We start from the raw sequence: 13079 nt of genomic DNA on the forward strand, positions 1-13079 counted from the left end.
ATGGCACTTCCACATAACATGTTGCTTCCGCACGGCTCTCACAGTCAGCACTGGCTCTCCCTGTGAACGCTGCAACTCCGGGTCTCAGTACCATGCTGCAGCGCACATTTTGCTTCAGCGATCCAACCTTCCCAGCACAGTCAGCAGTCACAGGGAGTTCTGTCAAAGGTCCTATCTCGCTCCGGCCGGTGGTCCGACACCCGGCCTCGCCGCAGCTCTGATGTTTGCCCTCTATCTCAGGCTCCTCTCCCGCCAGCCGATCACTGTTTGCCTAACTTGTCGGATACCCCCTCTGGGGTGGTGGTGCTTTCCCGCTGAGTCCCGGGGACTACTGTCAGCACCGCTACACTGGGCCTCAGGACCCGGAGCCGATATCCTGTGTGCGCGGTGCCAGGAACAGCTGCCGTTCACGCCGCCAGTTCAGCAGCTCCTCCGCTACCCGGGTACCCCGTCGCAACGGCTCCTGGGTGATCAACTCAGCTGAGACTCCTTAAATTCACAGGGCAAGAGCCAGAGCTCATCGGTCAGGCATCCATCTTTCCTGCACCCCCTGGTGGCATTCATTGCCAAAGTTTTTAAAGTTAGAAATGTTATTTCTAATTACCAACTTTGACAATTGTATACATATAGTAAATATGGTTTTATAATATATTAACTGTTTCCTATTTTGAAAATATGAATTTTATTTGATTCAAATGTTGCTAGAGTGCATTAGTGTTGTTGTATGTGATTTTTTTTTTTTTTTTTTAGCACCTGGCCAGGGGAGCCAGCTAATCAGGTCCCTCCAACATCGGGAGTGCACAGACAATGATTGCCTGATGGGAGCTGCTGGTTCTCCCTGTGAAGGGCAAAATTGTTTCTCATAGCTGATTGCTCGCCCTAACCCTCGCAACACCATTACTAACCGCAAGCCCCATGTTCTGCTCCCCATGCCTCCCGCTGGCCAACCTAGCTGCCCACACTTAACTCCATCTCGTTGCCATGCTGCCTTATGCCGCCTACCAATTGTCATGAACAGCAACAAGGGACCTGGATAGAGTCCAATGTGGCCATCTTTAGACTGACCTCCTTACCTCTGGAGAAGGGGTGCACAGCATCATAGGGAACATTCATTTCATAAACAAACAATTAGCATGCGACTGCCTTCGCAGGTGCGCTTGGTGTGAAGGTATCATGAAATAAGACACAGACCACAGATTCACTTTTCTAAAATAAAATGGTTTATTTCTAAATGTCAGGATGGAGTAATGCCTAACTTGCCCTATGCTAAAATGGGATTTCCTACCTAAAGAAACTAAGGATGGTCTGTGAAATTAAGTTCAACTCAAAAGTCCATCTGTGTCCAAAACGTATACTTGCCCTCACAACTCAAGATATACAATGTGTAGGGTTGTCAGCAACAAAAAGAAACAATGTTCTAACACAAAGTTCCAAGCTTCTTCCAGCTCCTGGCTTGCTTTTCAGCTCCCCTCCTCAAGTTCAAAACAGTTCCACAAAAAGGACCCGGGGTCCCTTCCCCATGTTCAACACAGTTCCAAAAAGAATTACAAAATCAAAATAGTAGACTCAAATATTTCAATTGTACAATAGGTATGATTTAATTTCCATTTATCATGTGGACATCGCCGAAATGTGTTTCAACCTTTATCACAATGATCTTCATCAGGGCATTAGGTCATCTTTCATAGTGGCTTTCCAATTTGTTCTAACACTGTTCATGTCTTAGTCTTCCTAACTCTTGTTGTGTCAACTTCCCATTCTAATATTTCAATGTATCTCTAATCATAATTTCATATAACTTTCTTTTCACTTGTACAGTTTTTTCATATACTTTGCATATCTATCTTCTAGTTCGGTATTCAATAATACTATTTGTAATTCAAAAGGACTTTCCAGCTTGTTCTGTATTCAAAATTCTTCCGTTCATTCTCCAGACCCATTCATCATAGGTTTTCATTTGATCAGTATTTTCCTCTGCCCAGATCCAGCCCCGGGAGAACCACGCCATGAGTGTTCCCTCTTTGTCGCTCACCGGTGTACGGCCACTCCTTCCGGGTGCCTTCAGTTTCTTCTCTGGCTTTCTCTCGCTCCCCTTTCACGTGTCGGGAGCTCTGCTGCTGTGGTCGGCAGCATACTGCAGTCTTCTTTGTCCACAGCTCTGGCTGTGGACACACCATATAGGGGTCTGCAGGGCTCTCAACTCTCTCGCGGCCCGCTCAGGCCCTGGCGTCTTCCTCAACCATCTGCAGTGTTCGGCATCCTTTTCACTGGCCCCTCTATAGCCTGCTCCATGTTGGGTGGTTGCCTCCTTCTGCCCAGGCGGGTTTCTCTCTTGCTCTTGCCTGTCTCTCCTTTTATGCACTTGCAGCCTCTCAATTGGCTGCAGGTTCAAGTCCTCTGCCTGACCATAGTCAACTTTGAGTGGGAAATGCCAACCCTTGTAGTGGTACTCCATAATGCTCTTCCTCATTTCACCACCAAAGCTTTGTGCGTGAATGGAAGTGTGCATGACTCCCAGTTGCCTCTTCCTCGTCCCAGTCTTAAATTAATATGAATGTGGGACAGTTTGTGTGTGTGAAAGAGGGAAATACTGACCTACAAAGGCAGGGAGAGGATGGGGTGTAGTCTGACAAGGGAAAGGGGGGATGCCATGCCTCACCTAAAGACATCCTCTCCCCACTCCCCAAGGTCCCTCCAGCCAGGTGATCCTCCCTTGCATATCCACTCCGAGGGTCAGAATCCAAACGCGATGGCCTTTCCCTGGGCCACCTGAGAAGAAGATCCCAGGGGGGTAGATGGAAGGATGCCCTAAAGTTCCTCACATAGGCCAAAAATAGCTGAATCCTTCATTGAGGCCCTCACAACCATGTATTGTTCCAGCTAAGCATAGTACGTCTAGTTAATCCAACAAAATGTTAGAGTCTGAGGTCTTCTTTAAAATCCATACAGTTGATGCTCTAGTTTCATCGCAGACTGCTTAGATGCCTAGGAAAGTAAATAATTCTTCGTCCAGATTATGGCCTTTGGGTTTCTTGGTTTCCAAGTCTAGGATATATTTGGTTTCCATTTGTCTAAGGAGAAGTTCCCGGTTACCTCCCCTTACTGTCTTCAGGATAGTATGTACACCAAAGTATGCAAAGCCTTCAAGTTTGCCTCCATGTTTTTCCTGGAAATGTAGAGCCATAGGATATGTGGGGTCAATATTTTTTATGGCTCTTTTATGTTGTAATATACTAAGTTTCAATTTTCCGATGGTACTCCCCACGTACCATTTGTCACATGGGCAAGTGAGTACATGCACAACATACTCTGTTTCACATGTGATCCTAGATTTAATAATCACATTACTGTGTAGTACAGGATGGAGATAATTTTTAGTATTTTTAGCAAACATACACGCCTTGCATTTTGTGCATTTCTGGAAACCATCAGAGTTGGTGCTTAGCCAACCTGGGCCTGCTTGCGTTTTGGGACTCATGTAGCTGGATACCAAGCTATCCTTAAGGGGAGTGGAGCGCCTAAAAGTGATATTAATGTTACTACCCAAAGTATTCCCCAGATGCTCATCTTGCTTAAGTATATGCCAATGTTTATGCATTATGTGGCATATGTTCTTTGAGGCTTTGCTGAATGTCAAGATGAGTCTCATGTCTGTTTCTTCCGTGCCTGTCTCAATTTTAACTTTGGGCATCAGTAAAATAGAGCGGTCCTTTTCCCGTGCTTTGATATACGCTCTTTCACACACATATATATCTTGCTTGTGCCAGTGTGGTCACACAGGCATACTGGAGTCGCACTCCCAGTCAGCGCAATCTATCGCAATGTTGAGTAACTATCAGAGTCCAGAATAAGGAGTTAAAATATCTTCTTTATGACAAAATTGTATTAAAATATTGGTGCTGCTTCCTATGAACGCCAGGGGAAGCAGCGGCAAAAAGACGTGTTTTGCAACAACTTGTTTCTTGGTCGCATAGTTTGCTTGTCTGCATACACACATTTAAATAGCATACAAATGAAAGAGAAAGAGGTGTGCATTCACCACCAGTTGGAATAGTCCTTTCTCAGTGTCTAAGTTGAGCTTGATATAACATGGAGGGTAGGGTGTATTCTGACAAGGGAAATGGGATACCATGCCTCACCTAAAGACATCCTCTCCCCACTCCCCAAGGTCCCTCCATCCAGGTGACCCTCCCTCGCATATCCACCCCCAGGGTTGGGATCCGAACGCAATGGCCTATCCCTGGCCACCTGAGAGGAAGATCCCAGCGGAGTAGATGTGAGGAGGCCCTAAAGTTTCTCACATAGGCCAAAAATGGCCTAATCTCTCACTGAGGCAATCATAACCATATATTGTTTCAGCTCAGCATAATACTTGCTAATCCAATAAAAAGTATCATGTGATTTTTAAACTGGACCAACACCGAACTTTACACTTATTTTTGAATATTTATATTTTATACATATATAATAATAATTAATATAAAAACATGTTTTAAATCAAGAGTTAAGGTTAATCTCACCAAAAACAGATAGTCTGCAAAAAGTGGGAATAACATAGTTAAGGTATGAACACTCACTGTATACCATCTGTAAGAAACCTGAGGGTATGCTCACCCCTTTCCCTGGTAAAGCTTCCCCCCAGGTGGCCAGGGAAAGGCTGAAGCTACCAGATCCTGACCCTGGTGGTGGATATGTGATGGAGGACTACCTGGGGGGAGATGACTTAGAGAGAGGAGGTGAGGTACCCTTAGGTGAGACACGGTATTGTGAGAACCCTGAAGGTTTCTCCCCCACTAGTCCCCGGGGATCTGCCAAAAGGACGCTTTTGGTTCCAGTTTGTGGAGGTGGACCAGTGCTCGAGGATCACCTGGTGATGGGTCTTCGTGGAGTTGGACACCAGATGGTGACACATGGTATCCCCTTCCCTGTAACACCTTTACCCCATCCTACCAGTTACGATATTTAGGAACTCTAAACCCCCTTTTACAACATGAACACTTTCTCACAGACAGCCCGCTATGAGAAAAGACAGTAGTATACCTGACGTATCCCAATACAATAGTCAGGCGAGGTCAGGCAATTACTGACCATCACAGACACCTGACTTCCATTAAGCTTCCCCACATGGATAAAAGGAGGAGCACAAGACCACACTTTGAGCGAGGCAAAGCACACGAGGAAACGGCAGTTTCGAGACGGCAGCTGAATGAAAGAGGAAAGACAGCAAAATAGAAGGGGATCGCAAGGAGGGATGTTCCGTTGACTTTTTCGACAAGGAACTGTTACTTTCCCAAAACCTCGAGAATAGAAAGCATAAGACCAGGAAACCAGCCTGAAGAATGCTGCATTGAGTGTCGCGATACCTGGGAACCTCCCGCGTCAATAATCAAGATGGAGAGAATCACCAGCCGCCGTGGAACCATCTCGGCATCAATAACAAAGCAGCGTCAGTGAAATCAACACAGCCGGTGAGTTGGGGAGCTCGATCCAAGACCGGTCTGCATTAAAGCCAAGGTTGCAAACAGCAACATTTTATGGCGAGTGCGGGAACAAACATTGTTAAAACGGTTAAAACACGTGTGATGAGAGACGCCAGTAAAGTTGAACTGCTGATGAGTGACTGAACTTTAAAGCAAGACATAATACCTTTGACAGAGTGGTCTGGCGCCATGGAACTGCTCAATCGAAGATCTCTGTAAGGTTTACAGCTGACAAGTGGTACAAGTGAAAGTGAGGAAAAGGTCATATCGAGAAGAGAACGAATAACTGTCGAAGTGGTCCTGCGACAGGTCAAGCAAAATCCTGTGCACAGTTGAATGTCTTTGATTTGGATGAAGTAGAGAAAGTTTGTTAAAGAAGATTTGGTGTAAGACCGGCAGAGGGAGACCAATTGTAGATTTTGAATCAAAGTGGGTCCGAGCCTGGCGGACGGGGACCGAGAACAGTAAAACACCCGAGAAGTTGCATATGTAAAATCCTAAAACAAAAGTATCTTTAATATTTGTCTTTTTGCATGAGGCCCTCTAAAATAAGAGACTTTGAATGGCAAAGAGACTTTGGCACAGAAAGCCCTGATGTTGAAGTTTTGAACTGCATTCTCGTGCAAAAGAAGTCAGAGAGTGTGCTAAGCTCGAGTGTGCCGCCTTGTCCCGTGCTGAAAACGCAGGGAAGGGAAGCCAATGGCTGGAATATCCTGACATATCATTTCTTGAACACTTTTCTTTTGCATAACATTGTTTCCCACACTATTTGTATTTAGAAGTAAGGACAGGCAATAAAAGGCCCTTTTATTTTGACAGACTCGACTAGGACTGTGTTATTATTATTTGATGGTCATAGCTTGCTCCCATGTTTAGATTTAGGATTAGATAGGCGTTTGAAGTTGAATAAACACCCTTGAACTGTGATCCCTTGTCTGTCTTACTGTTTGATACCATGCCTTCCTTACAGTATTCCCTTTTACCCTTTTATAATGAATCTTCCCATTCCCAAGCCTTTGTAGGCTATTGTCATTCCCTTCCCCACTTTCTAAGTGAGTCACTTCTTAACATCCACCACTTAAGTACTGGGACGAGTAAGAGGCAAACAAGATCAATGCATCCTTTTCCTATTGACTCGCACAATCACCTACACCAGTTAGGTACTGGGACGAGTACCTAACTGGTGTAGGAGGCAATCAAGGGTACTGCAGATCTCCCAAACAGGTAGTGAGCGGCCTAGTCTTTTTGGGACCAATGAACCTGGTGGGAGGTTTAAAACTGACATGAGCAGAGAAGATGGAGGAAGCTGGAAAGGCAGGTCGACAGGCAGCCGGAAGAGCAGGATTGATGGACGGCTGGAGGAGCGCAGACCTATACTGGAAGGCAGTGTGGCAGAAGAAACACTGAAGAGCACCTGACAAATGCAGAGCATATGCAGCAGGAAGCAGATCTGAAGGAGGAAACTGGAAGCCTGTGGCAGACTGTAGCCAGGAAGCAGTGTTAACCGAGCGGTGCTTCAGAGAGAAGCCTGAGTTGTGAGAGACGCATTGCTGGCAGATGTGAAGCAATGGAGAGATGCTGTGGAGGAAGAGTGAGGCGCCGCTCTAGGCAGAAAGATCGTGGCAGTCAGAATCCTTGCTTTATCGCTGTGTGCAACAATCCCTGAGTCTGCTTAGAAGAGGGGAACGCCGGCCAAGGCAAACAGGCTTACAAATCGGTGAGGATGTTTGTTTTGAATACCGATATGAATGAAAGCCATAATCAGTACTTTTGAATACGGATGTGAATGAAAGCCAAAGCCAGTAATTTTGAATGCTGATGTGAACAAAACGTTACCTTTGGAATACTGAATAAAAAGGAAGATATTAAATTGCAATTTTAAAACCATTGAAAAGACTCCATGAGGAAAGGGAAGGGGTACTTTTCAGCAACCAGTATATCCTATGAAGGAACTGTGAGTTTTGAAAACGAACAATTGGCTAGGCTATATGAATGCATGAAAGCAGTAACAAAGGAAAGGTGGCAAACCAGCGATACTGTGTGTACAAGGAATTGATGAGAAGTGCGAAGCAATGTGTATCAGTTGCGTGATCTGTAATGTATGGGTTGACTGTGTGGTCCAACAACTGCGCCTAGACTGAGAACGCATGTCACGATTTGCTTCCTTTGCTCCCGTTCCCACCACTTTGGGGCATGATTTAGGGTTTATTCCCTACTGGACTTTCCTTTCGAACCTTATGCTACAGTGCTGTGATGAATTGGGAGCGCTAAATCCTTATTTTCCAAGTTACTTCCCTTCCGGATCCATTCCAGGTTTTTGGCAGCCAGTATGCTGCTTTTAATCAAATGACTATGCTTCCCAGAATGCCTGGCCCACAGCTTCATCACCACCCGACAAGGCTGGGTGGACGATAGGCAACACCTGTGGCTGCAGTTGCAGCAATCAGCATACCTGTGGCGTGTGCTCGTTAAGCAGGTTTAAAAGCCTCATTTTGCTTCAGTCCAGCCCTGGTCATTGATGCAGTGTTCCTGTTTGTGACTGGTCCCTTGTTCCTGGTTCTTAGCCTTGTGCCTAGTTCCAAGTTTCTATTCCTTGTTCTTTATCCTTGCATTTCGAATCTATGTGCTTAATTGATTTCTGCTTCCCAGATTCCCTTTCTATCTTCCTCTGTTAGCAGGCAGCGTTTCTCAGTGCTTTCCCTTTTGGTGCAGCCCAGTTTGCCTGTGTTCTATATTTCTTTGACTTTATCCTTTGCTGTTGTAAACCTTGATACTTTAGTCTTTCCTCTTCATAGATTAGCTTCGGGCCTTTTTCCTTGGATGGGTGGGGGAAGTTTGCCCTTGTAATTTCGTTTTCCCTGCTCCTGTCAGGAACCTCATTTGGGGGACACCAGGGGTCGCAGTTGCGACCCCTGGGGTCTCCCTCGCTACCCCTAGAAAAAAAAGATGTTTTTTTAAAAACATTTTTTTTTAATTAAATGAAAGTTCCTGGGCTGTGGCCAGTGTAATGTGGCTCTTTGTTTCTGGAGTGGCTGCCTTTCTTGATAACGCCTTTTAAAAAAACTGCCCGTTCCGCAAGTGTATCACTTTCAGCAGTGACGCTAAATAAGAAAGAATAGGAATACCAAATAATTTGTCTTTCTGGAATTCTATACAATAATTGCTAGAATCATTAAGGGTTTATTTCAGGCGCACTTCAGGGGGTGAGTCACTGATTTAGCCTGTTCTTAAACACCTCAACTCAGCCTTTCACCCTTCTGAGGTCAATAAATGAGCACCAACATAGGTTGGGTGATATTGTATGCATATTTGTTCTATATAAAGTGCTTAAGCGTAAGTGCTATATGATAACATATCATCATTTGGCCTTGGACGTCTGCTTGCACTCAATGTAATTTGGTAATATGGGCCTATACACAGTGGTATTAACAATACATATGGTGATCCATTCTTGTTTGAAATGTATATAACATTATAGTGAAATCGCAACCATATTTTTTGTAGTGTACATAGGAACAATGTGTGATGTCACTTCCTGTTTTGTCAAGAGGTGAAAGGTTGTGTTCCATCGCTTCCCGTGATGTCACTTCGATGTGGGGGGGTGAGGGGGAATGACATCACTTCCTGTGATGTCATCAGAGGTCAAAGGTCATGTGTTGTCACTTCCGCTACCCCTGGCATTTTGGTGAAATGATGTCCCTGGCTCCTGTTCCTTTACTTTCTCTTGGAATCCATTGCATGTTTTCCCTTGCACCTTTGCATATATTTCCCATTGATTATTCGGTGTGGTGTGCGGTTGTAGCTAGCGCCTGTGTGAATACCTATGTTTTCCTCACTATTCTGTAATCACTATTCCTACTTGCCCCTTGTCTTGAGTCTTATGTATTTAGTTATCCTCCCATTGCTGTTACAGCCTTTCGGGGTCCCTGTTTGCTCAACAGGGTTTGTGGGCTTGCTGACATTCAAGTGGTATTCTTCGTCCTCGTGAGTACTGTTTTTAAGTTTCCTTATTTAATACCATCAAGAGTGTTAGATCACAGAGCCTTTTGTTGCATGCCCTCTACGTGGGCTTAGCGCTGTCAGTACCTGTAATAGCAATTGTGGGTAAGGAGCTTGCCGACTTTCCTTGCACTCAGAAGGAGCATCTAAGTGCTTACCCCACATCCCTTTTCATATATTTGTATTGTTGGCACACTCTGTTTGCACTCCTGGGTTTTAGTATACATGAGTCTTGGTTCCTGTGTGCATGTTGTTTGACTCTCAAAGCTATTCACTGTGTGATTGTGTGCACATTTCCTTTGCCATATTCACTGCCTTTGTCCTTACCTGACAACACATGCATATTGAAAAGCAACTCAAATAATGACAATGAAACCTGTGTTTGAATATAAAATACGTTGTGTGGTTCAATACAAGGAACTTATCCCTGAGAACTGTGTTTTGAGAAAGTTGAGAGACGTGAAGTTTGGGGAAGGAGAGCCCCTCTGCATGGTGACCTGTCCTGAAGTTTGGGGAAGGAGAGCCCCTCTGCATGGTGACCTGTCCTGAAGTTTGGGGAAGGAGAAACCCTTTGCATGGTGAACTGTCTGGAAGCTTGGGAAATGGAATCCCTGGATTTCGATACTTTAACCCATACTAATTTCTCCAAGTATCAAGTGAGGGCCAGGTTAGGTTTGGACACAGACAGAACTTTTAAGTTAGAAATTCTGACGCAAACTTTCCTTAGTTTTTGTTTAGGTAGGGACATTTCCCTCAGAATAGGGCAAGTTAGGCCTTTTTCCCAACCTTCTTTTCATTTAATAAAAGTTTATAACCAAAACTATGCATCTCTTGTCTGTGTCTATTTCATGATGCATTCACAAACCACACATTCGACCATTCTTCTCTGAAGTATAAAAACGTACTAAATACCACTGCCTCTTATAGCTCCTGAAAACTGACATCAAAGTCAGTCCTAACTTTGATATGAGTTTTCAGGTGTGTAGTAGTGTACGTGTACAAAATGTACATCTCCCACACATACATGTACAGTTTGTAAATATAAAATGTAAATTAATTCTAATCTTGTATTACATGCCTTCTACATGCATAAAAGCTCTCATTAAAGTGAACTATAACTTGGAGGTGAATTGTCAATACATCTAAGAGGAGTATAGGAGTTTTACATTGTGTACATGTATGCAGTTTAAATCCCCTTTACATTCCCTATGCATATGGTAACTGACACCAGTCAGTCCTAGCTTTGATGTGAGTTTACTTAAGTGTGCAGTTTGTATAAAAGATGAATATTCATAATGTGCATGCGTAAATTATATCTGAATATTATATTGAAACCGGTCAGCTCAATTTTCTAAATATTTTTTCAGTCCACCAATTTGTGATAATATCTTGGACTGGGGACAGAGCTCAAACGTTTTCTCATAACTACGGTTATTTTCACATAACCAGGATTTATAGTAGAAAACAGGCTCGGAAATTAAAGTGCATCACAAGAATAACTGGTGTTATTTTATGAATAACCGGGGTTCTTTGTAGTACATTACTATTATCGAGGTTATACTATCGGAGCTCCTCTTCCTCATCTCAGTACTAAGAGCATAATGTTATTATTCTGTCATGATCACCAGTAGATCTCCTCATCGCTCCAGTAAACTCACAAATCACAGCAGCAGTCCCACACATCGTCATCCCCATATGACCCACATTGCCAGAAAGACTCACATTGCCAGAAAGAGGGAGGGCAGAGCCTCGTTGTTGCGTGCCTGGTGCTCGCAGTTGCCTTAGGATTGCCTAATAAGTTTGGACTGCGTGGCAGCAGAATTTCAACATGGTCCCTTGACATGTTGCCTCAATAGGTTTTGTTGGGGCCCACTAGCCATGGGCGTTTATTCACGTGACACACTTTCCTTCCTGATCCCGTCTTCTACTATAAGCCTTGGTTATGCAACAACAACCCTGGTTATGAGACAACTTTGAGCTCTGAACTTGGTCATAACCCCCCCCACCCTCAATTTCACATGGTGTACTGTTTTCCCCCTCCTCACCTCTAGCCTGATGCATTTCATGCTCTTTCCACCTCCAAATGGCATTTTGTCCAATTTTCGTTTTTCGACTAACCCCAGTTATACCCGTTATAACCACAGTGATCTCTCACGTACAACAAACAAATTGAAGTTTTTGTATTTCTGAAAAGCCTCTCTGCAGCAAAGCAGCATGTGAGATGTAGCTATAATTTTGGGAGAAGCGGCACCGGCACAGGTACTGGCGGAATAACCCCAGACCGCTCCCAGAAATCGAGTCAATGCTTCTTGCCCAATTTGTCTTGTACTTGGTCTAATTCCGTCCAGTGTTTTTTTTATGTGCGCTGAACAGAAAATTTGACTTCTCTTTAGGGAATTTGACAGGAGTAGGATGAAAACCGCGTTGTTTTGCTTTATTACTATTTCTTTTTCATATTTTAATAAAGCTTTCCTAAAATGTCCAGTCTGGGGGAAAGAGGGCCTGTGACAATCTTTTTGATATAGCTATGTATATGGTGAAACCTAAGATCCACTGACTTTATAAACATTGTTTTGCTAATTACTTTTGACTTGTTTGACATATCTTTGTGAAATGGCTATCAATTCCATCTATCACAGCATCAAAGCTTGGATGGTGGCCAACTCACTCACATTAAATTCAGAGAAAACTGAGTTGCTTATCATCAAATGTGCTTCAGAACAACGCAGTGCAGATGTGCTTTTTGGTGGTTTGGTGTAAAAACGTCCAGTCGTTTTTTAACAACATTTGGTGGAGATTAGGTTGCCCTGGGTAATAAAATCTATCACGGTGCAGTGCAGCAGCGGAAGATTTTCAGAAATGAAAACCTGCCTTTTTTTCAATGTTGCAAGCTATTTTTGCAGTACATTCTTGCATGTGCGCAGCGGACTACTATGGGGTTGATATCTGTTTTTTTCCCCAAGTCCAAAAACTATGAATGCCGAATCTTATTATTTATTTTTAATGGCCTGTCACGGCAAATGTAGAAACATTCTTTTTTGGGGTGAATGAAGTACACGTAGGCAAAGGTGTGACATTACACTTGAAGGAAAGTGATGCGGAGAAATCCCGTTAGTAATACAGATGTTTTTAGCAGAAGAGGGAATGTGTGCATGGCGTTCCGCTGTAGCCAGAGGTGAGGAGGCTGGGATGGGCCGTGGAGGTAAAATGAAAGAGCAAAGGCAGCACTGGTGGCAGAGTAGAGTCTATGGCATGGCTGATGCTGCAGGCAGGGCCGTCACGGGGTGGGGGGGCAGAGGGGGCAAATGCCCTGGACCTCGCGCTTGGGAGGGGCCACGCGGTGCTCTCCTCTCACCAGTGCACCTGTGTTTTTTATTCACACGGGGGACTGCGCTGCCTGCCTCCACTGGGCAGTCTATCCAGTATCAACACTTATGGTGCACAGCCAGTCTGGATATGCTTTCTGTGGGATGCTATTTTGTACTGGCTGTGAGTCCTTATATGGCAGTAAGTGGCATGTATTGGTACAGCCAGCATGAACATGATTCTATGTAGGCATAAGTTGTGAGCAAAGGCAGCATGAAATGTATTGGAAAATGC

General features: G+C 44.2%; 1 protein-coding gene across 2 annotated transcripts in view; it reads left to right on the forward strand.

Moving 5' to 3' along the window:
* Nucleotides 1-13079, forward strand: part of LOC138504315 (sulfotransferase 1B1-like) — a 127110-nt gene that overhangs the window by 85610 nt on the left and 28421 nt on the right. The window lies entirely within an intron of this gene.

This window comes from Ambystoma mexicanum, chromosome 11 (genome assembly GCF_040938575.1).
Source record: "Ambystoma mexicanum isolate Mex_15411 chromosome 11, UKY_AmexF1_1, whole genome shotgun sequence".
Lineage (NCBI taxonomy): Eukaryota > Metazoa > Chordata > Amphibia > Caudata > Ambystomatidae > Ambystoma > Ambystoma mexicanum.